Below are 23,297 nucleotides of genomic sequence, written 5' to 3'. Positions count from 1 at the left end.
GTTCTCAAATCCAACAACTGTAATAAAAAAGCAAGAGAGGTGGTTAAGAAAAATAATCAGGAGGCGCAGAAGGGTAATTGGATGGAGGTTTTACAAAGCTTTCTGTGCCAAGGGAGTCAGACCTCCTTACCTACTCTACAGGAAGCATTCTGAGCTAAACCCGATGCAGAGCATGAGATGCATGTTTTAACAATGCAGTGAAAAATTCTTTCTCTCTGCTCTAGTCTTCGATGTCATCGAAGAAGCTTGTTGCTTTGCTTTTATCCAGAGATGATGCTGCCAAGAGACGCAGTTGAATGTGGATTCTTACCTCGGGAGCATTAGCACCTCTGCGTCCTGTTGGCTGAGCAATGCCAGAGAGGAGTGACCCCTGGAAAGCCGCAGGACTTTCAACTTGTTACCCATGTGGGCAGTTAGCTTTTGAGATGAGAAAGAACTTGCTGCAAAGTGATTTCAATTTCACTCAATATACCTCAAGCACTGAGTTCTCTCTCTCTCAGTTGATAGATATTCTCTAACTCACTATCTGCTCTTCACTGTATTAGACCCCAGAAATATATCAGTATGTGAGCTCTCCTAATTTGGGGATACCCCATTTTTTTCCATCACCTAAAACTTAAAAACAAACCAAAACTGGCAAATAATGTTAGTCCAAGTATCCAGTATCTTTTGCAAGTATTTTGTTGTTTACAATGTGCTTTCAGATGCATGATTTCACTTGAATTTTGATAACATTTTGAGGCAGGTAGGAAGGGAATTAATATTAATCAATAATTCTTTGGCAATAAAGTAAGCATATTAATACAAAATATGCTTATTTTATTGCTAAAGAAACCGTGACTCAGAGAAATCATTTGATGCACCCAACCAGAATCCCATGTCTAATAGTCATAAAGTTGGAGCATATTGGACAGTGATTTCTACTCAAACAGCCTCCATTACATGCCAAATCACTCTTTGTCCTCTAGGGATTCTGAGCTGAAAGAATTGGCCAACACAGGAAATATGAATCTTGAAGAGAACATTTTCCAGTCAGCAACACCAGCACCATTAAATACCGATTTGTTTCCCAGCATCTCTTTATAAAAGTTACCCAGGTATTTACTGGCTCTTCTTTCCCAAAACACCCGCAGCAAACAGATTGCCAATGAACCTGTCATTAATTATGTTCTCCTGGGGAATATTAAGAAACTAAGCTTGGATGAAACACTGGGAAGCGGGAGCTGACCCCCTGCTCTTCCTTGTGGCTGGGGGGCAGGTTAACTCTCGCCCCTGGCAGAAGAGACAGGGCTTCTAGACCCTGCAGAGTCCTCCAGCTAAGGTGGCCTTTGCCCTGTGAACTCTGCCCTCTTATTTACAATTGAACATCTCTAAACCAAAACCAACATTTGTGAAAGGTCAGCTGCCAAGATGAGCAGCGAGCGGAGAATATCAGTGGAAGTGACAGGAAGAAGATAAACAAACTGGAAAACATCTGCCTCAAATGTTTACCCAGGCGGACTATTTTGGGATAATGGCCTATGGGGCCGACAGCTAAGATGCTGGAAGGAGGTGGTCCTGCCCTCTTCTCCGTCTTAAGGGGACTTGTAGAGGTTGGCTTCCTTACTGGTTGTTCCTACCCATGCTTCTGATTACTTAAATATACTTCTGTTTAGTTTTAACACTTACAAAGGACCCTGCTCAGAAAACATATTTAGCAGCTTGTTCATTACAGCAATAATTCAAGGTTGTAAACTAAGACTGGGTTGGGGGGAGGGTGGGGAGGGGAGCGTGGAAAGGGAAGCACTGCTTTTCCTAAATACTGGTGCTCTGCGCAGCTGATTTTTGTTATTTTTTTGAAGGACTAGTCATTCCTGCACAAACACACAGCAAGAGGGTATCTGCAAAGAACAGCGTGCAGACTGTTGAACGACCAGCGCCCAGAGCATACTTGCTCCATGGCACTGCCTTTCCTAGTGGCTTTCTAATAGTTCTGGAGTACTCATTTGGTCCTGTTGCAAACGTCCTTCACTTGGGAAGGAGCACTTTTGAAACCCCATCAAACTGGCACTGACAGTGAGCATCTCACAACCCTGAGCTAGATGATCACTCAATCCATCAATGATGGTTACAAAGAGCACAGGAACAGCAGCATGTTAGATAGCCTTTTATAGGAAATGTGCCCAAGGCACATAGCACCCAGAGACCCCTGGAGAGGATATATGTGCTTACTGAACCCGCCTTGAGCTCTAGTGGAGACTATGATTTACTTGGATATTATTAGGTGAATCTTACGGCAGCATCTATCATGAGAGACAGACTTCCTCTAGATTTACCATAAGGTTCTGGACTTTGTCTTTGAAATCAATATCATAAGATATTAATGTTTCTATATAGGTCAATGCCAAAGATTTGTGGTGTGGCACTGCTAAAATTTATTAATTTATAATAGCAGTAAGGATCATTCCTGGAAATTTTTGCTCTTGCAAGAATAGCTGAAGGCCCTCCCCTTGTTAAATAAACATGACTTATTATAATAGTGATCTGCATATCCTGGGGGCTAAATCATTTTCCTTGAAATGAAGTAACTCTAACAATTAAATCCTGATAAAAAGTTACCTATAATCCTGGTAGGAATTCTGTCTCTTGAACTGAACTTATAAAATAAATTCTACTTAATAACTGTAGGGTTTTGTGGAAGATCTTAATAGTATTACTGTGTTATTTCTCTATTTTATTTTTTTACATATTTTACATATTTTATACATATTTCCATGTACTTATACATACATTTCCATAAATGCAAATATAAACATGTATCATTTATATATATATATGTATTCCCTGCTCTCTCACACACACATGCATATGCACACAGAGACTTTCTTCATGTAAACTTTTCTTTTTCTCAGTTAAGTTTTTCTCCTATACTAACTGAACCTTGAAAGGGTCTTAGCATTGATTTCTGTTTGTACTTCTATTGACAACACACTGAGATCCTGTTGAACATATGCATCATCTTATCATGAAAGAAGTACAGAAAATCGTTAACATTTGGTTTGGGGTCAAGCTAACCTGGTTCAAATCCTGGTTTTGCTGTTTACAGGCTTCATGAGTGTAGATAAATCACCTAACTTTCCTAAGCCTCTATTTGCCCGTCACTGAATTTGCTGCAATGATAACTACATAGATTTTTGCATCTGTATATATGTGTAAGATGCTGCTCAGAACAGCATGTGAAACAAAGTGCTTAATAATAATGGCTATTGTTATCACCACTGTAATTATAACCAAATGGACAAATCTCATTAAAATTTTCAACTCATAATATATTATAAATAATACTTATTGCTCTCAGGAAGACCAGATAAGTTAACATAGTGGGGCATACCTGGATTTATGGTTTGAAAACCTGGACTTTTTCACTTAAGGAGATGTTCTTATTTTCTAGACAATGAAATGGGGTGGTAATACTCTAATATCTAAGTATTTTTGCCCTACATCGTCACAGTGTTGGGGTAAGTAAAATTTAGCTAAAGAAATAATATAGATAAGAGTTCTTTATGAATGATAAACTGATCTCCAAGGATCCCACCCAGTAAGTTATTGAGTTTTGTACATACATTTAGATGCAGTGCTCAAGGATCCTTACAATATGGTACAAGATAATTTTATGGTAGTGGTCTCTTAGAACAATGTTATACTATAATTTCAGTGTGAACACTTTTGTAATCCACAGCAGGTAATAATTTCTGTTGACTGGATGAGTTAAAAAGAAAGTCAGATACATCAACATATGGTAACAACTTTAACATGTATTTTTGTGGGACTGTGTGTTCTATTGCTGTGTAATTTTCATCAAGAGGCTCATGCAGTTCAGGACCCACCTTTCACCAGCTTATGGCCCAAGGCAAATTCTAAGCTCTTGGTTCTTCCACTTAAAATAGTGGAAGTGGTGGAGGTTGCACTGGGCCATCTTTTCTCTAAGATCTCTTGCAGCTCTGAAACCAAATCATTTAGTGAAGAAAGAGATAGGTACACTTACTACATGGGAATGTGTGTATATGAACATTTTTATCTATTCATACACATACTCAGCTAGCAGGAAGCTTCTCATCTTGAACAATCAAAGGGGATAAAAAACTATGTGATATAGAAAAATTAAGATTAAATTATGCCAATTTTCCATGGGGGAAAAAAAAACAAACCTTTGGCTAATACCACCATATCCAGAAATGATTCTTAAAATGCAAAGACTTTGCTATAAATCATGGTTCTTTTAATTAGGGTCATTGCTATAAATGAAAGCTGATTTGGGTGATCGTCTAATAAGAAAATGCCAGTTACGGTATATTATCAACCCCGACTTGCCAGGCATTGAATTTCCTGATATGGTCTGCTGGGAACCTTAAACGAACAAGAGCAATTATAAACCTAAAGTCTGCAGCCATTTGTTGGCATTATCTCAGGATAATTTCCCTGAAACATTCATGATGAAATGCAAAGGTAGATGATTTAAAAATCCATTTAAAATAGCTGTGGTATAATTCAAGCTAAGGTCTTTCTCTATAGTGGACATTATAGTAAGGCTGTGCATTTTGAAATGGATGCCTTACAAATGATTTTTTGTTAGATGTCATTGCCCTAGGAAGCACTTTAAACCAATTTAAACAATTTCCTTCAGTATGATCTGAGTAAAACCAAAACATTGGTACTATTCAAATTTTATTGAAATGAAGAAAAACAGAAAGTTCATTTTCACAGAAGTCTGCCACTGGGTCATTATCACCCCAAACAAAGAAAAACAGTGAAAACTTCAACAACTAAAGAACCTGCTACCTTTTGTCTCATGGTTTTTGCACAGTATGAAACTTCCCATTCTTCAGGTGAATTGAGCAACAAATTAAAATGTGGAGATGTGGTTATTTTGTGGACATAGGGGTGTGATAGTTGCATAGAGGGAAAACTGATTTGACTTCAACTGCCCTCTCTCAAGTATCTTCTCTTCTATCAAATATATCCCATAATAGATGGAAGCTTAATGAAACAAAGCGGACCTTATATTCAAAAAGCTGCTGAGATAAAAGCATAAGTTTCAAAGTTATGATACCACAACCATTGCTGTTTCTTTCTGTCTCTATCTCTCTCCTTTCCTCTTTAATTTTCCCTCTTTGGTTCTTGAGCAGGGTCTTAATCTCAAGATTAAGGTTCAATACTAGGCCAATTTTATTGTTGATATCTCAACCCAGAAAATATGGTTTTATAATGGAAGTCCTGACACAGGCTGCACTCTAATAAACTATGTGATGGACCAATAAACCACAGCAAGAGCCTATTACCAAGAGCCATTACTACACAAAGAACAGAGAAAATTTATTTGGTTCTGAATCTTGCTGGAGATTTCTAGCATAACACAGGTGACTTTTGACTTTGCTTCATGTTGAAGGGAAGCTACCCCATGCTTGATCTCCAAGGAAGCACCGGACTCCTGAAGAAAGGGGACCCTTCCTGTAATATCTCATGTGTGCAATCCAAGTGGGAGTTGACTCATCTCTGAAGGAAACTTATATTGGGATAATACAGGAAGGGCCTCGGTTCATACCTACAACTGGTTGTTAGGAAAACCGCTGGCGAGATGGTTAACATGTTGTTTAGCTGCTCTGGTGATGCCCTGAAATTCTGTGACCTCTTCTTCATCCTGAAAGCTACTTGGATAGATTACTTTAGGGGTGGTACAATGGTCACCCCTCAGATGTTTATATTTAGTCCCTTTGCATTTCTTCAAGTTCCGCATTACTGTCTCACTCATTATATTCCCATCATTTAGTAATGACAGCTTGTTGAGAATGGTCACTTAATGTTACTCATGGTAGAACAGTGAGTCATGGTTGAACCTGCTTCCTTCCCGACCCACATCTTTATCCTTGAACTCATTCTTCTTGCACGTATCAGGTGTTGGTCAAATAGATTGCAGTTGCTATTCACGGTATAAGGTTCCATAGTTTCTGGGGTAAAACACGAGTTTCACATTTTGAAGATGGTCTTTTAGAAAGAAGGGTGCAAATAATTTCAGTTTTGAGGACAAGATACCTGGGTGACTACCCCCATCTCTGTGAATCTCCGGACTTCATCAGGTAGTAGTGGCTTTGACCCTGAGTCAACACTCTTGTTTTAGCCCAACTCAGGACTTCATCTCTCATTTGATTTCCCAGAATCAGACAGTGATAATTTCTCCTGAATTATTCCCTGCCATACTGTTCAGTCTTGGCATCCAAACTCCTATCTTCTCTTGGTTTTACATTTACATTTCCAAATACTCCACCCCCTGCCCCTCGACACACATGTCACACCAGCTCCATCTTGGTAAATGATGAGTTTTGGGATAGAATGGAACTGCTTTTTACCAAAGGCTTAGAAAACTGTGTGTACATTTAAAGCAAACTCACAGACCTGAAGTCTAACATCATTGTAAAATAAAACTCAGGTGATGTTTTATGCATACTTACAAATTATACACTGGAAAAGAATGAAAAGTATCAGGGAGTAAGAAGGAAGCTGTGACAAGTCAATACACGATGTACAAAGATCTTTCTTTATGACTTTGTCATCTTCCTCTCAGCTTGTTGGTTGTTACAGTAAATAATTAGAAGCAGAGCAATTCTGAGCCGTTTTATGTGAATATTGTTAAAGGAAATAAAGGTGAAGGCAGGCAAACATAAGAACTACTAAGAACCATGAGCAGAAATGGCTAATTATAGAGCTGCTATTGAAATGCATTTTTCCCTTCTTGAAACAGATTTTTTGTTTGATAATTAACAGACCTGCAGGGCCCATTACATTCTCAGACTCTGAAGGTATCGATTCCTCTGTCTCTTGCTGCCACATTTGTTCTTTCTGGGTCTTCCTCCCCTGAGAGTTCTGCTGATTTCATAATTGAGGGGCAGAGTGAGGACTGAAGAAGTCATCAAGAACGACGTGCTGTGTAAGGGCCAGAGGGGAATAGTATCTGCTGGAGCTGCGATAGAGGGCTACTCAGTTATCCATACCATTTTCCTGCATTATTTTATTGTACTGTTTTGGTGATTTTTCACAATACCGTCAGCGTATGGCTTAAGAAACAAAAGCACTCAGATGCAAAATATATAATAGGTAACTCAAACACATACTCTTATTTCCAGGGATATATTTATCTTTTAAAGCAAGTGGTTCCATTTAATCCAGATCTATTTGTGTTTTGTTGATTGAAAGTAATGGACAGTAAGCAATTTTTACAACCATGAACCCAATTCATAGTCCAGCAGCTCTTGGGTTGTGGTGAATTTGATCATGAGATATCTTGTTACATTTATAAGGTTTTGCTTTGAGCTGAGGCCTCCCTATAAGCACCATTTTCTTGTCTTTCCTTAAGGACCCAGGATATAGCCAAGTGGATTCCAAGGATTTTCTCCCCAGGCTGCAAATGGAGGGGAAGGGAGAAGCAGGCTTAGCTTTGGAGGCATCTTAGAAGAAGATGTATTTCAGTCCATCTCGAAGGAGAGCGGATCTTATCTACGTGACATTTGGACTGGCAGGAGGCAGTTTATTTAACTCCTGATGACATCCAGACTTGACTATTGGCAAAGAGCTCCTATGAATCCTCTGACTAGTAGGCAAACACACACCAACCAACTCATCTCAGGTAAGTCGCAAACCAAAAGTCAAGGAATAGAGGTGGTGGGAAACATATAGAACTTACGTTTTTTATTCTCCTAAAAAAAATCAAAGAATTTTTTTCAGAAAGATCTTAGTTTAATCATAGGAGACTCATTGTAGTACTGAAGGACAGTTCCAGACTGAATATAGGGTGAAATGATTTTCTTTTTAACTTCTGAATTGTAGATTTCTTCACTGCAGATCTTATACATAGCAGGGCCTCAATAAATTCTTGCTTGGTGATACCCCATTTTTGAAATAACATACTCTGGGAGTCAATAAAGTGAGGAAAGTAAAAAGAGAAAGGAATCTAGTGTCGAATTTCTCTGCCTCAGTCCAGGGTGCCCACTCTGGGTTAGGAAATCTGTGGTGAGGACAGGCCCTCTTTCCTTTACGTGGAGGGATCAACAAAACAGGTGGTTGAGGTAGGAAGAAATAAATGTCAGTTGGAGGAGAACAAGGTCTGATCTTTTCTTACAACCTGGCAAAGAAGAGCCTTTTAATCCAAACAGAGGCCCAGAAACTCCATTATCTAACTGAAGGTAGCCCTTGAATGCCAAGAATTCATACAGGGCACAAGCTCTCTGGTGGGCTCACCCTTACGAGATGTCCCTTTCCATGCTGGTGAATAGACGACTAACGTGATGTTCTCATGTGTTGCCTGCCGGTGTCACCTCTGTTACCTTACCTCTAGAGCCAGAGATTTATTCCTGACATCTGGCACAAGCCATCAAAACAATACAGCCCAATCCGAAAGGCAGAAAGTGTGCGAAAGGCAGCTGCTAGGACCCTGTCTGTGTGCTGGGTCACCTGCATCCTTGACTAACCAGCCCCGTTAGAATGTAATCTGAATGCCTTTATCTCTTTAGCACAGTCTGTGGCTTGTTTCTTTCCTTTTTTCTTTCTATTCTTATTTATTTATTTTGTTTGGAGGCCAAAAAGCCTGAACAATAATTTGATTCTTTATGTCAGGCAGGACTTTTAATGGTCATTTCTGAAGTTTAGCTGGTTCATAACCTGTGTAATCACAAGGCTTGGCATTTTCTTTCTGGAGAATGTAAGTGAACAGGCAGGAATCCGTGCACATGGCCAGCCCATCTCCCCTCCTTTCATCCTTCTCTCTCCCACACATGCCCTCACCGCTGGGCTACTCACCCACTAATGCAGGGCTGCCTGTGGCAGCCAGAGGTCGACATCAAAGCCTGCTCCCCGCCAGCAGCTCGCCTCTGACACTGGCGCTGCAGAGAAACGGAGAGTGTGTGAGAGAGAAAGGGAGGGGGGCAGAAGGGAAGGAGAGAGTGTGGGAGAAGTGCCCGATCGCTTGAATGGCCTCTCACACAGAGGAAACCTGAAGAATAGAACAAAACGTCCATTCTCCCGCTCTTTCTAATAAGCCTGGGCAGAATGGCCATGTGTGGTGCAGAGCTGAGTTTGGACTGTATTAGCACTCCTTCCGTTTACAAACAAGAGGCCTAATTTAGAAGAAAAATCTCCTATCTGATTATTTCTTTGTGTTCATCCATGTGGAAAAGATGTCTGTTCAGAGAAGGGGCCGCGCTTGAAGGTGGCTTGTTAGCTCTTCAGACTGAATCATGATGGTGAAGGGCAATTGGGAGATTACTATTCATCCTTAGTTTCCAGACTAAAAAAATAATAATAATTTAAAGAGTGCTTGTTCCGAGCACTGTATAAAAACATTAAGCAGATCTTGTCACTCTCTCTAATCAGCTTCTTCACAAGCCATGTGGCAAATACTTGTAGTTTGTGACCAAATGCCTGCTTTTTCTTTTAATTATGGCTTGTGGCAATATGAGAGGATGCAATTAGGGCCACTGAGAAATAGACGGCTCCAGAGAGTTTCTTGTAACTTTCTGGGTTAGCAAAGCCATCACAGGTGCCAGTTCTCTGGGTTCTGACTGGCTGCAGTGCATGCCATGGCTGCTGCTACCCAGGTTTTCCAGAAGTGACCCGCTCAGATAGGTTAGAAGGACATAGAATAAGAGCCTTGTGAAAAGGGTAGTTGATGATTAAGTTTTACTGTCAAAAAATTCCACAAATCTCTATTGGGAAGGTTCTTGGATTTCTCAGTAATGAAGGAAGGGGGGCGGGGAATGTAAGAAAGAAAAAAGACTGCATGGTAGCGGAAGATCTGTTTTTTCTTCAGATAATCACGGAGTCTTTCCTAAGGTAGATGAGCTATAACTATGTTATGGAGGAACATCCCTTTTCGCATTTTGGAGATAAATTACATTTTAGGGAGAGAGAAGAGGAACCCAGATATTGGTTTTGGAGTTAGTCCAGGCTTTTATTTTAGGTAGTCCTTTTAATCACTCTCATAAGGCATTTTTTCCTAAATTCATAGAAACATTTTTTTAGTTGAGTACTTTGGTGTCTTATGATAGAAACATTATTCAAAGCCACAGCGTTAGGAACACAACAGAGCAATTAGCCATGGACAGTGGGGGGTATCCCCTTGTCTATAGGTAAGAATAAGAACCATATAGCAATGCCAAGCTTGGAGAATATTTTCACTGGAGGTTTAAATCTGGGGGCAGTATCATTGGTCTTCAACATTTCAGATGTGTTCTTTCTTGCAGGAAGGAGGGATGCACAGATATTTCATCTCTCATGTGACCACTGATGGATTGGTAGGGGTTGCTTAGAGCTCAGAGTTGAATGGCATTTTAGGGTTATGTCTGGGCTCAGCAACAAAGATGTAATAGATTATTGATATCTGCTCTGGATGTGCATGTTTGTGTGCATGACTGTTTAGGTGTCAGCGGGGACAGTGGCATGCATACTAGGTTTTGCTATTCCTGGGGTGGACTATGTAAAGAATCCTTTCATTTCTTGAGATTCTGGACACTAAAGCGTTATTTTTGACCTCTATTTTGTGTTGTAATTGATAATAAGCTAGCTTTCTTTTGCCCAACATTAGTGTAGCAACTGTTGCTACACGGTTGGTCTCATCTTCCTTGAATTTATCTGTTTAGAGGATAGTCAGGTCCTGTCCCAGTCTTTGTAGGGAAGGGAGTTCATCTCTTGCTTAATGTAAGCCATTGTTGGGAAACTATTCCCCAGGCAGTGTTGATGCTCTAGGAATGGGTATATGAAGCAGTTTTGGTCAAGAAAGTCTCTTTTCTAAGTCGCAACTTGTTCAGTCTATGATTCACAAGAAGGCATTCTTTTTCTGGTCTTTGTTTTGTGCGAAAGTGATGATTAGAGCTGTTCTCTTCCTCTGAAAGAAAATGGTGCTTGGATATGGTGCTTGGAACTTCTCTAGCTGCCCTTTAACCACAAAGCAAGAAGCCTTGGTACAAATGACAAGCCTCAACTGCTGGAATGCTGATTTTGTTGAACAATAAGATCAACTGTCTCTAGAAATAATGTACCCTTATTGTTTGAAATCTTATGCCTCTTGAATTTTCATAGAGCAATAATTGGGAAGAATTTAATATGGAAACACATTATATGTTTGTAACATCTGAAGCTTAAATGATATGATGAAAAAATATACAAAAGATGGTTTTACCATAACTCTTTTAAACAATATTTTGAAGTGTATATGATGGTCAATAAGATGAATATATTAAGTGTAACAATTTGATCAGTTTTGATATATCTATACCCATGGAAATATTGTTCCATTGTAAAGTCTTTCACGTGTAATTGTTATGGTAGTGTATTAAATTTTAGTTTCTGTTTACTTATTGCTAATATATTTCCAGATGTGAATTTTGTGTATTCATCCTATATCCTTCAATCTTTATAAACTCAGTTATTAAATCTTGTGTCTTTTTCTATATTATATAAGATTTCTGTATAGACAACTATGTCATCTGTGAATAAATTCAGTTTTATTTTTTTCCTTCCTAACTTGGATGACTTTTATTTATTTTTCTTGCCTTATTCAATAGGCTGGATCACCCATATATGTTGAATAAAGATTGTGAAAGTAGACATTTTTATCTTACTCCTACTCTTAGAGGAAAAATACTCTATTAAATGTGATATTAGCTGCAAGTTTTTGTGCATGTGCATTACCAGGTTAAGGAAGTTTCGTTTTATTCCTTATTTGATGAAATTTTTGGATCAGAAATGCATTTTGCTAAATGCTTATATTTATATGCAATGAAATGATCATTTAGTTTATTAATTTTGGTTTGTTAATATAGTGGATTACATTGATTGCTCTTTGATTGCAAAAACTTACAACCTTGTTGTCTTATTATAAATCTCACTTGGTCATAATATACTATCATTTATATACATTATTGTGTTCAATATGCTAAAATATTATCTAGAATTTTTGTGTCTTTACTCAATTAGTCAGAATTTGATTTGTAGGTAATGATGGCCTCATAAAACACATTGGAAAGTATTATCTCCTCTTCATTTTTCTGGAAGAGTTTGTGAATAATTGCTGTTTCTCTTCCTTAAATGTTTGGTAATATTCACCTATGAAATATGCATCTAAGCCTGCAGTTTTCTTGTCAGAAAAGTCTTATCCATAAACTACATTTTTTCAACAAGTATAGGGCAATTTGGGTTACTTATTTCTTCTTAAATGAACTTTGGTAATTTGTGTGATTCAAGGAATTGACAAATTCCATTTAAATTGCTGAATTTTTGGGCATACGTTGCTCATAATATTTTCATACTCTGTAATATCTGAGAAATCTGAAGTTATGCCACCTCTCACATTCCTCATATTGAAAATTTATGTCTTCTCTCTTTTCCTTTATTGATAAAGCTAGCTAGGAGTTTGTCAATTTTACAGATGTCTTCAAAGAACCAGGTTTGGTTTCATTGATTTTTTTCTATTATTTGTTTCTATTTCATTGATCTCCACTTTGATCTTTATTGTTTTCCTTCTTCTTCCTACTTTTGTTTTCATTTGGTCTTATTTTCCTACTTTTTCATAAGGTGGACGCTGAGGTCAATAATCTGATACCTATCTTTTTCTATGTAAGGTGTTAATTGCTATAAATTTTCCTGTAATTTCTGCTTTAGAAGAATCCAACAGATTTTTATTGTTGTGTTTTTGTTTCAATCCAGTTCAGAATACTTCTTACTTTTCCTTTTAATGGATTATTTTTATGTATGCTGTTATGTTTACAAATCTTTGGGGATCATCCAAATATCTTTTTGTTAGTGATTTCTATTTCCTTTGTGGTCAGAGAATATACTTTGTATGATTTGATAATTAAAATTTTATCCATGCTTGTTTTATGACCCAGAATATAGTCGATCTTGGTAAATATTCTATGTGTACTTACAATGAATGTTTATTCTACTGTTATTGGATAGAGTTTTTAAAAGTGTAAATTAGACACTGTTGTCAATTGAGTGTCATTCCTCTTCTATATCCTTATTGATTTTCTGTCTAATTGTTTCATCACTTATTAATGAAGTTTGAATAAATCTCCAACTATAATTGGGGCTTTGAATATTTCTTCTTCAATTGTATCAGTTTTTAATTTTTGTATTTTGAAATTCTGATATTGGCTACATCATCAACATTAAGATTGTTATGTACTTATGATGCATCAACTCATTTATCATCAGAAATTGTCTCTCTCTACTTGTAGCAATATTTTTTCTAAGAGATCTGTCTTATCTATATGAAAATAGCCACTCCAGATTTCTTTTGATGGTTGTTTCACAGAGTAGATCTTTCCTCATTCTTTTTCTTTTAGTTCATTTGTGTCTTCCTAGTTTAAGTTCATTTCCTGTTGGCCCTTTCTATTTTATCCAAAATGATAATTTCTAGGTTTGCATCAGCTTTTAGATTATTTACATTGAACAATTATGATATGATTAGATTTACATAAACTATATTTCCATATTTTATTTTTACATGTTGCATGTTTACTCTCTTTTGTCTGTTTTGTCTGCATTCTTTGGGCTTAAATATTTTAATGATTTCCTTTTATCTCATCATCACTTTATGAGCTAACACTCTTTGTTTATGGCTGCTTTAGGGTTTATAGCAAGTTTTTTAGACTTATCATAGTCTACCTCCAAATAATATCATATGTTAATACACATCCCAGGAACCTTACTATGTTATACTCCCATTTCCCTCTTTCCTTTCTGTTATTGTTGTATATTTGACATCTACATATGTTACAACTCACCCCAACCCCAGCATTATTTTATAAGCAGTTATTAAGATTAGATAATACAATCAAGCTTCTTATTTATATAAAAGAGCATTTTCTATGTCCTTGAGTAGTTTCTATTTCTGGTACTTTTCACTAGCATGTGTAAGTCCATATTTCTCTCTGTATCATTTTCTTCCTGTTTGAACAACTTCTTTTAAAATTTTACATAGCACAAATCTACTGTGGCTGAGTTTCTCAGCTTTTGCATGTCTGAAAAAATCTTTTATTTTGCCTTCCTTTATGGAGATGACTTTTTCCTGGGTATATGACTCTAGGTTGACTTTTTTCCCCCCTTTCAATACTTAAAAATATATCTTCACTATGTTCTATGTTCTGGCTTGAATTGTTTCTGACAAATCTGTGCCACTTATATCTTTGTTTCTCTTGTGTGTCTTTTATCATCTGGCTGCTTTGAAGATTTTCCCTTTGTTACTTCCTAAAAGAAATTTGATTGTAATATATTTTGTTATAGTTTTTGTTATATGTCTGTGCCTGGAATTTTTTGAACTTGGATCCATGGGTTTATAGGTTTTACCAAATTTTGAAAAACTTCAGCCATTATTTTTTCAAATAATTTTTCCTGTCTTACCTTTCTTCCATCCTCTCCTGGATTGCAACTACATGTATACTAAATCTAAATTTTTTAAAGTTGTTCTATACCTCACTGAAGTTCTGTTTACTACATTCAGTCCTTTTATTTTTGTGTTTTATCTTGGATTATTTTATGATTTCAAGTTCACTTATCTTTTCTCTTTCAGTATCTAAACTACTAATCCAATCCATTGTATTTATCATCTTCACAGTGTACTTTTCATTGCTAGAAGTGCAAAATCTTCATTTTTCCTGTTTATATTTCTATGTCTCTTTTTAGTATAATAACCAATCTTTTCTTTTAAATTTTAATGTGTCCTTGACTTCTGATTTATAATCTCTGTCATTTCTGGGTCTATTTCTATTCATTTATTTTTCTGCTTATTTGGGTGTATTTTTCCTGCTTCTTTGTATTCTTGCTAATGTTTTATTGAATGCCAGAGTCTGTGATATTTTCTTTATTCAATTAAGATATTTTTGTATTCCTATAAATAACTTTGAGATTTATAGGGTAAACAACTTACTCAATTTACCTAGGGCTGTCCCAGTTGTAAAATTAAACATTCTATATTCCAACAGCTTTCCGATCCAAGGCAAATTGGGATGGTTGGTTACCCTTATCACTTGGAAAAAGTTTTATGACTTTTTAAAGATTTATTAGGTGGGCCTGGAGTACCATTATTTTAGGGCTAAGTTACCCCACTACTGAGGCAGTACCCTTCTGAGTTGCCTGCTCATTGCCTTTGAATTATGAGGTTTTCAATACTACAATCAGTAAAAATTATGTAAACTACAGGGCCTTGTTCCTTTTTGCTGATTTCAGGCTGTTCTTTTCCTGATCTTTGTTTTTTCCCACACACCTGTGCTCAGATGTACTTAGCTGAAGACTCAAGGGTGACCCTTTGCTAATCTCTGGGACCCTTGCTCTGCTCTGAGCTCTCTCTTCTGGCACTGTGTCCTGTGAAGTCTAGCTGTCTTGGTCTCCCTAGATTTCTAGTGCTGTCTGCCCATCCCAGGCTGCCCAGTAGGATCTAACTAGGTTCCTGTTCTCTGCATTGCAGCCTGGAAGGTCTCGTAGTGCTCACTTCATTTGTTTCTCTCTCATCGATCACTGCCTAGCAGGGTGTTTTGAGAAGAAAACTGATGTTAGTGTCAGAATTACTTCATTCCTAATCTCCCCTTCACTTCATGTGACCGTGGATCCTTAATTAAATCATTAATGACCCCAAGCCTCTGATTCCACTTCTGTGGGATGAAAATAATAAAACCTGAGGAAAATACTGTCTATTTTAATTATTTGTGAAGAGTAAAGTTTTAGGCAAAGATAAATTGGTTTAATGATTATTTAGAGTTTTTCCATAAAAATAAGATTACAGAAGGCTTTTATTCCCATGTGAAAGGTTAGACAGTGCAATCAGACATATTGGTATACAGTTTCCACTCCACCAGTTAAAAAATATTTTTATTGTCAAAGATTTCACTTGACCACCAAAGTTGGCTTAAAAGTTGGTACATCTAGGAGTTAAAATGATTTTCATGATCATATAGTTGACATTTGGTAGAAACAGTATTCTCCACTGTAATATACAACCTTATTTAATACTTTATAGCGATGACAGAACAAAATCTGAAAGAAGAAAATTTGGGCATTTAATGACTGTTCTTTTCCACGTATATCCATAGAGATGATTCTGTAAATACATGGAGAATAAAGAAATCCAAGGGACCATGGTTATTCTGTTGTAGCGTCTAAATCTGTAAATCACCCAGCTATGCAAGTAAAACTTAGTATATTTAATGTTTAGTGATTCTTGGAGTGATTTCATTTTCTCAAGTGGCCATTTTTGGTAGACATTGTAGATTGCTTATTCAGTAGCAATCTCAAGGAATCCATCCCTCTTGATAACTGAGATTTGCTTTTGTTTAGATATCTACCCATCTTTCCTAATCTCAACTCAGTGGTAAATCCTGATTAGAGTAAATCAATAGTGACAATATATTTATAAAATCAATCCCTGTTGAGGCAGATAGTTGTAAATCAGTTTCTTCCACCATTCCGGTAAGTATCCATTGTATGCAATATTACAGTGCATCAATCTATTTTCTTTTAGTGGTTATTATTATTTTAATGGTTGTATGTTAATAGTTATTTTTTGCTATTATAATACTAATACCATGAACAATCTTAAACATGCCCACTGGAATTGTGAATTTTATTTTTTTCTTTCCTCAAATCAATAATTTTTTGCTTGTTTATCCTCTCTGCTATGTTTAATTTTCCTCTTTTGATTATTTTCCTATCTCCATTATCTTTTTTTAAATGAGAATTTGTCCTATTTGACTAATATTTGGTTTGTTCTAAATGTTTATATTTAAATATTTTCTTCTTAATACAAATAAGACTTTCATGAACATTTGACAGTTTCAGCCCTTAACTGGCCCTTGAAAATGTTGTTTCCTTTCTTATTTTTTAAATGAGGCATAATTGACATGTAACAGTATATTAGTTTCAAGTGTATAACATGATTTGGTATTTGTATATTGCAAAATGATCAAAATAATTCTAGTTAACATCCATCACCACAGATAGCTACAAAATATTTTTTCTATGACAAAACTTTTAAGATGTACTCTCTTAGCAACTTTCAAATGTACAATACAAATAATAATACCATATTATTAACTATGGTCACCTTGCTATACATTACATCCCCATGACTTACTTATTTTACAATTGGAAGTTTGTACCTTTTGACCCCCCTTTACCCATTTTGCCTCCTCCCCACCCTCTGCTACAGGTAGCTCTTGATCTGTTCTCTGCCTATGAAATCATTTTTTATGTTTTTTTTTCTGTTTTAGATTTCACATATAAGTGAGATTGTACAGTATTTGTGTTTCTTAGTCTGATTTATTTAAATTAGCATTTTGTCATCAAGGTCCATCTGTGTTGTTGCAAATAACGATATTTTATTTTTTTAATGGAAGAATAGTAGTATATAAACATGTGTATGCTTATATATGTATATGTGTGTGCATCTATATGTATGTATACATGTATATATGCATGTGTATAAATGTGTATGCATATATGTATATATGTATATCTGTGCATTTGTATGTGTGTCTACATTACACACACATACCACATTTTCTTTATCCATTCATCTATCTATGGACAGTTAGGTCGTTTCCACATCTTTGTTATTGTAAGCAATGTTGCAATGAACATATCTTTTTGAGTTAGTGTTTTGTTTCTATCTCCATTTCTATTGAACAATGTGCTGAAGACCATCCAGGGCAGTAAAAAGCACAAAAAAGAAAAAAATAGTCATCATCATTTACCATGTAGGTTGCACTGACCATTTTAATTTATTTTTATATTTTAACTCATTTTACAAATACTTTCTAGAATTAAGAAAGATAGGATAGGGAAAAACAAGTTTATTAGAAATTTTAGAAAGAATTCAAACATAGCAAGCCCCAAATTTTATTCCAGATTTTCCTAGCTTTGAAAATATATATAAATATATGAGAAATATGTTTATAAATACAATATTATATCTCAAACAAGCAATATTTTAAAATACAACGAGCTGTTCATCACTTACTCATCCAGCTTGCAAATACTGATTCCAGATTTCAAAACATCTCTAAAAATTCTAGCTTATCAACTTCTTCCTTTTGTACTTACATTGTTAAAATCAAGACTTTTGAAACATTTGAAGGCTCATTATTTTGTTGAAGAGATTCACTATGTTCTTCTTTGCTGTATAATTGTGAAACATTTTCTTTTGAGATTTATACACATCAATTAGAATACTCAATTCAATAATTAAAAAAAATCTGTATCATTTATTTACTTCCAATCATCTTTACACCTGCCTCTAGCATGTCTCTGTGTGAAAACTGTATTTTGGAGGCAAAAACTAGAGATTTCTGTTACAAGCATAATTGACAAAAATAATATCGGTCAAACAACATATATTTGGGAAAGGAGCAGAAAGTGGATGCAGGCACAAAAATAAAAAGAGGATATCTCACAGATTTTGTAATGTATATTTTTAAATGTTTTATGACAAGTCTACCATACTTCATAAAGAAGTAAAAATGTTCTGAATTTTAAACTTATTTTGCTACCAAGATATGGCTGATTAGTATTATGGAAATTAATATTTATCATTCTTTTATTGTATATATTTAGTTATCTATTTGGTTATCTCAATTATTATTCATGATTTGATTCTCTTAGATCAGTAAACTTTGTAAGGAAGACATACTATCTCATCCTTTTTAATATAAGGTGATTTTATTGCAAATATTCAGTGAAGTCTGCTCAGATGGAGAGGTTTATGACAAGGGATGATGTGGATAAAATGAGAGTTCCTGTGGCCAGGATTCCCACCTGGCTGTGGTTGACTAGCTCACTGCACACCTGTGAGCAAGACATGGCTGTTGACTCTATATAAAGAGCTCCACCCAGTGCTCTGGGTGAAACACGGTGGCAGGGCTTCAAGGCTGCAGGAGAGCAGAGCAGAGGCTGGAGTGGTGGCAGCACCGAGGACAGAGGCCCAGAGGACGGCTGTGCAGGCAAGAGGCCCAGAGGACAGCTGTGTGGGCAGAAGGGCCCAGAGGCGGAGACTGGCTTGCTACATGCAGACTCGCTCTGAGTGAATGGAATTCCAGTGACTGACCTGCCACCTGGAAATAAAGTTGGGTATAACCCTTTCATCCCAAGAACGTTTTGTTGTCAATTTCTTTAGTGACGTTGAATGAATCCACAGTGAACTTGCCTGGGGCTGAAACCCATTGGCAAGACCTATGATAAGAGGAATCTTGTGAAACTCCAAGAACTAGAGTTGTATCAGCTTAACAGAGCTGAGCTACCTTTTCCAGATCTTAGTGCTCTGAAGAAAACACCCAGGCTCAGTGGCTTAAAACAGCAAACTTTTATTTCCCTCTCACAGATCTGTTGGTCAGTTTAACTCTACGGGGCCAGTCTGGACTCCAGACCACCAGAGGATTCACGTATATTCCCCTTACAGATATCATTCTGGGACCCAGACCACAGGGTGATTATTGAACATAGGAAGCCAAGATGTTGACATGAGCATGTTCATGGCCGATGCTGCCATTGTGTCTGCTAATATCCCACTGGCCAAAATGACTCAAAAAGTTGACCATTCAGATGGGAAAGTAGATCCCACACAAAGTGGGATGGCACTAAAAGTTACATGGCAAAGATATGAATATATTTTCATTGCTTATCAAACTACTGAGACCCATAATCCAATCTTCCACAGGTTTTGTGGAAGATGATGTGGTTTTAAGGCTAATCTGAGGCTTTTCACAAAGGATTTTGTAGCCTTAATGTGAGAAAAATTCCTAAGTCATTTAACCTGTACTCCTTCGCTTATCTCCTGGACAATGAGGATCATTTTAGACTCTGGTCAGTAACATGATCCCATTCTTCACCTGTTGTACTAGAACTCCAAGGAGTACAAAATGGTCCTGTGGCACTATCAGCTTTCAACTTAGAGGAATTATTATTTGATACCAGGTTGGAAACATATTACTCTTATTTTAAAATTTGTAGATATGCAGAGCTAGTCTTCTATCAGAAGAGCCAATATTTTGAGTGTGAGTCATGTGTCATAATTGTGAATGGCAGCACATTTGTCCCCATGTTCTTTTATTTTGACTACAGGAGGAACACTGCTACATACTGGTTATTTATTTGGATCCTGTGTTGTGTCACATAGGGCAACCTTGCAAGGTGGCATTTCATAGTTGGATCTACAACTGAGTTATCAAAATCATTCCAATTATCTATTGAAAGTCCACTGCTTATGGATGGCAAGTACATGATGTAACCAGAAAATGTCACTTCAACTTTAATAAGAAGCCGTAATAAGAGTGAGACTATTTTCAACTTGCTTAAAACACTGCTTAGTTCATTCAATTATGCCCCTATGTCATGAAAATTAGGTGATTCATGGGAATCTTAGTTTGAGACCCAACCCACGTATTGGTTGTGTGACTTTATGTCAATTTGTCAGAATTCTATTCCTTTATTTGTAAAATGGAAACAAGAAACCTAATTGGCCTTTGTAGATTGAATGCATGCATTCATCTCCAAAACCCAACTGAAAGTCCAGAAAGGAAGTTTCTAAAAAGTAAGAACCAAGGAATGGAAGAGATCAATGACGTCAAGAAGGTTTTTTGTTTTTAATTAAAAAAAATTTAAACATAATTACATATATTTAAGGTATATTATAGGATGTTTGAAAAATACATATACATAGTTAAATGATTATTACAGTCAAGTTATTCTATGCATTTCCTCACATAGCTACCTTTTTCTTTTTGTGATGAGAGTGCCTGAAAACTACTTCTGTAGACAATTAAGATGGCAAGTGAATGAATGAGTAGAAACTACTCCATAAGATTGGTGAAACATGAAAACCAAGTGGTTTTCCAACAAAAGCAAATCCTTTGAACTGTAGAAAGCTAGAAAGTCTCAAGAACTGGTCTCTTAAATCTTAAAAGGTGAGATGGATAAATAGGCTAAAAACAAGAGGAAAGGTTGAAAATCTGTATGAGGAGTAATGGGGTGTTCCAGTCTCTCCTCCGACAGAAGTAAGAGATTTACTGTGAAGAAACTGACTTAGAAGCTGGGGAGCTCAACAATGGACACAGCTGAGAGCAGGCTAGGTGGTGTGCTAAAAACAAAGAATCAAGCAGATGTCTCTAGTGTAATCGCCAGACCATGTGATGGAGTTTTGACGCTTTAACTTGATTAGCCTGAATTCCCTTTCTACTGTTTCTTGTGAGGCTACAGCAGAGCTGGAGGACCATCTCAGCATAGAATACACAGACCTTTTCCCAGTTATAAAATCAACCTCTCATCCAGGTGCTGCTCTGTGGATATTTTGAAAATGTAAATGCAATCCTGCATCCATTGACTTTAATCACAAAAGAGATTCTTTTTGTTAGCTCTACTAATTACTTTTAAAAGAGAGCTTGGACCTTCTCTGGATGCAAAGATGCCAAACAGCTTCTGTCTCTGCAATTGCTCTCCCTGTTCCCATCTTCCTACTTGACTGAAGCATGTGGACAAAAATTCAACCTGTGCCCATTGTGGCCTGTTTGTGATTTTCCTTCCTGACTCCCTAACCTAAAACCTTTGAACTTGCTGAGCCAACCCCCAAAATTGTGTAATACATTCCTTGTAATAAATCTCTTTATAAATGCATCTATATCTATATCTACATATACCTCTATCTATCCATTGTCATCTGTATATTATCTTGCCTGAGGAGGACTGCTCCTGGGCAAGTTCACTCTGGATACAGTGAGATCAAATAACAACAAGTGAATGCAGAGGGTGAAAGAGCTTCTAGCAAGCTTTCCTCTCATGGTGGCAGGTTGCATGCTGCTTTCACATCTGTCTCTGGGGCATTCTCAATCTGTCTATCTCTCTGACCCTGGGAAGAACACTGGACAGGACTCTTTATATAATAACACTGAGAATGATGGCTCGGTGCCAACAGGTGTGTATTAACCTGTGTACTAGGGCACTTTCGTCATCAAGTACATTAGTGTCAGGTGAGGATCCTGGTCATAGGAACTTCCATTTTCCCTGTAATATTTATATTTTCTACTGGTTCTGCTTCTCTGGTTGCACCAAGACTTCTGTAGACCGTCAGTATCCTTCCACAGTACTAACTGGAATAACTGGTATTGCTACTTGGTTGAGAAGGGGGTCCCTTCCCAGGCCTCAACTGTTTCCTGACAACTGTTTCACAACTGGGTCTTACCACTCAATAATCCTTTTTTTTCCCCCATGTGTGATCCAAGTTTATTCCACATTAAATAGGAATTGATAACCGAGGAAGGCATCAAAAGTGAAAGAAAACTAAAATATAGAAAAGGAACCTATAGAAAAGAGGAAAGAATTGCTGACAGTGGAAGAAACACCTCACTCAACAAAAAAGACAGGAAACTGTTTATCTAATATCCACAGAGGTAAGAGCTGATCTCACTCCCATGAAACAATAATAATTTGAGATGAAAAGGGCCAGTTAGAGAATGAGAAGGGACTCTTGGACATTAAAAAATGTTTTAGCCAACTTACAATTTCAGCGGCTGGGTAAAGTGTTAAATAAAAAAACACTAAGAAAGTACATTCTGCATGGTTCCAATTTTATGAAGTTCATGGATAGGCAAAACTAATCTATGTTGACAGAAATCAGAGCCAATCAGAGACGGCTGATGGAGTACGGGTGAGTACTTTGAGAAGAGGGTGATGAAAATATTTTAATTGTGGATGGTCACGTGATTATATGGGCATACACATTCATCAAAACTCACCAATTGTATACCTAATATTTTTACATTCTATTTCACCTCCACTTATAAATGCAAAGTAATGAAAAGTAGAAGGGAACTGTTTTTTTAAAAAAAGATATTAAATCTAGGAGATTCAATTTTTAGTATTTGTTGGGAAAACCAACAGAATAAAAATATAAATTAAGTAAGTGGCTTTTTAAGAATCAAAGGATAAGAATTCCCAGGGGTAACATGCAAAATATATATAGCAAGAAACACAATTAAAAAATGGGCAGAGAACCTGAGTAGACATTTTCCCAAGGAAACATACAGATGGCCAACAGACACATGAAAAGGTGCTCCACATCATTAACCATCAGGAAAATGCAAATCAAAACAACCATGAGATACCACCTCACACCAATTAGAATGGCCACCATCCAAAAGACAAGAAATAGCAAGTGTTGGTGAGAATGTGGAGGGTGGGCAACCCTCCTACACTGCTGGTGGGAACGTAAATGGGTGCAGCCACTTTGGAAA

General features: G+C 36.7%; 1 long non-coding RNA gene across 2 annotated transcripts in view; it reads left to right on the top strand.

The window, feature by feature from the left end:
• LOC108405207 (uncharacterized) overlaps positions 1 to 20,656 on the top strand; it is a 36,563-nt gene extending 15,907 nt beyond the window's left edge. Inside the window, exons 2-3 of one of the 2 annotated variants that reach the window (XR_001855111.3) lie at positions 7,388 to 7,657; positions 10,885 to 20,656. This is a non-coding gene — a long non-coding RNA (uncharacterized lncRNA). Of the gene's footprint in view, positions 1 to 7,387; positions 7,658 to 10,268 lie in introns of both variants that reach the window. The other variant, XR_001855112.3, reaches the window with a different exon arrangement.
• The last annotated feature ends 2,641 nt before the right edge of the window (positions 20,657 to 23,297 follow it).

This window comes from Manis javanica, chromosome 18 (genome assembly GCF_040802235.1).
Source record: "Manis javanica isolate MJ-LG chromosome 18, MJ_LKY, whole genome shotgun sequence".
Classification (NCBI taxonomy): Eukaryota; Metazoa; Chordata; class Mammalia; order Pholidota; family Manidae; genus Manis; species Manis javanica.
This window is presented reverse-complemented; position numbering and strand designations above follow the sequence as displayed.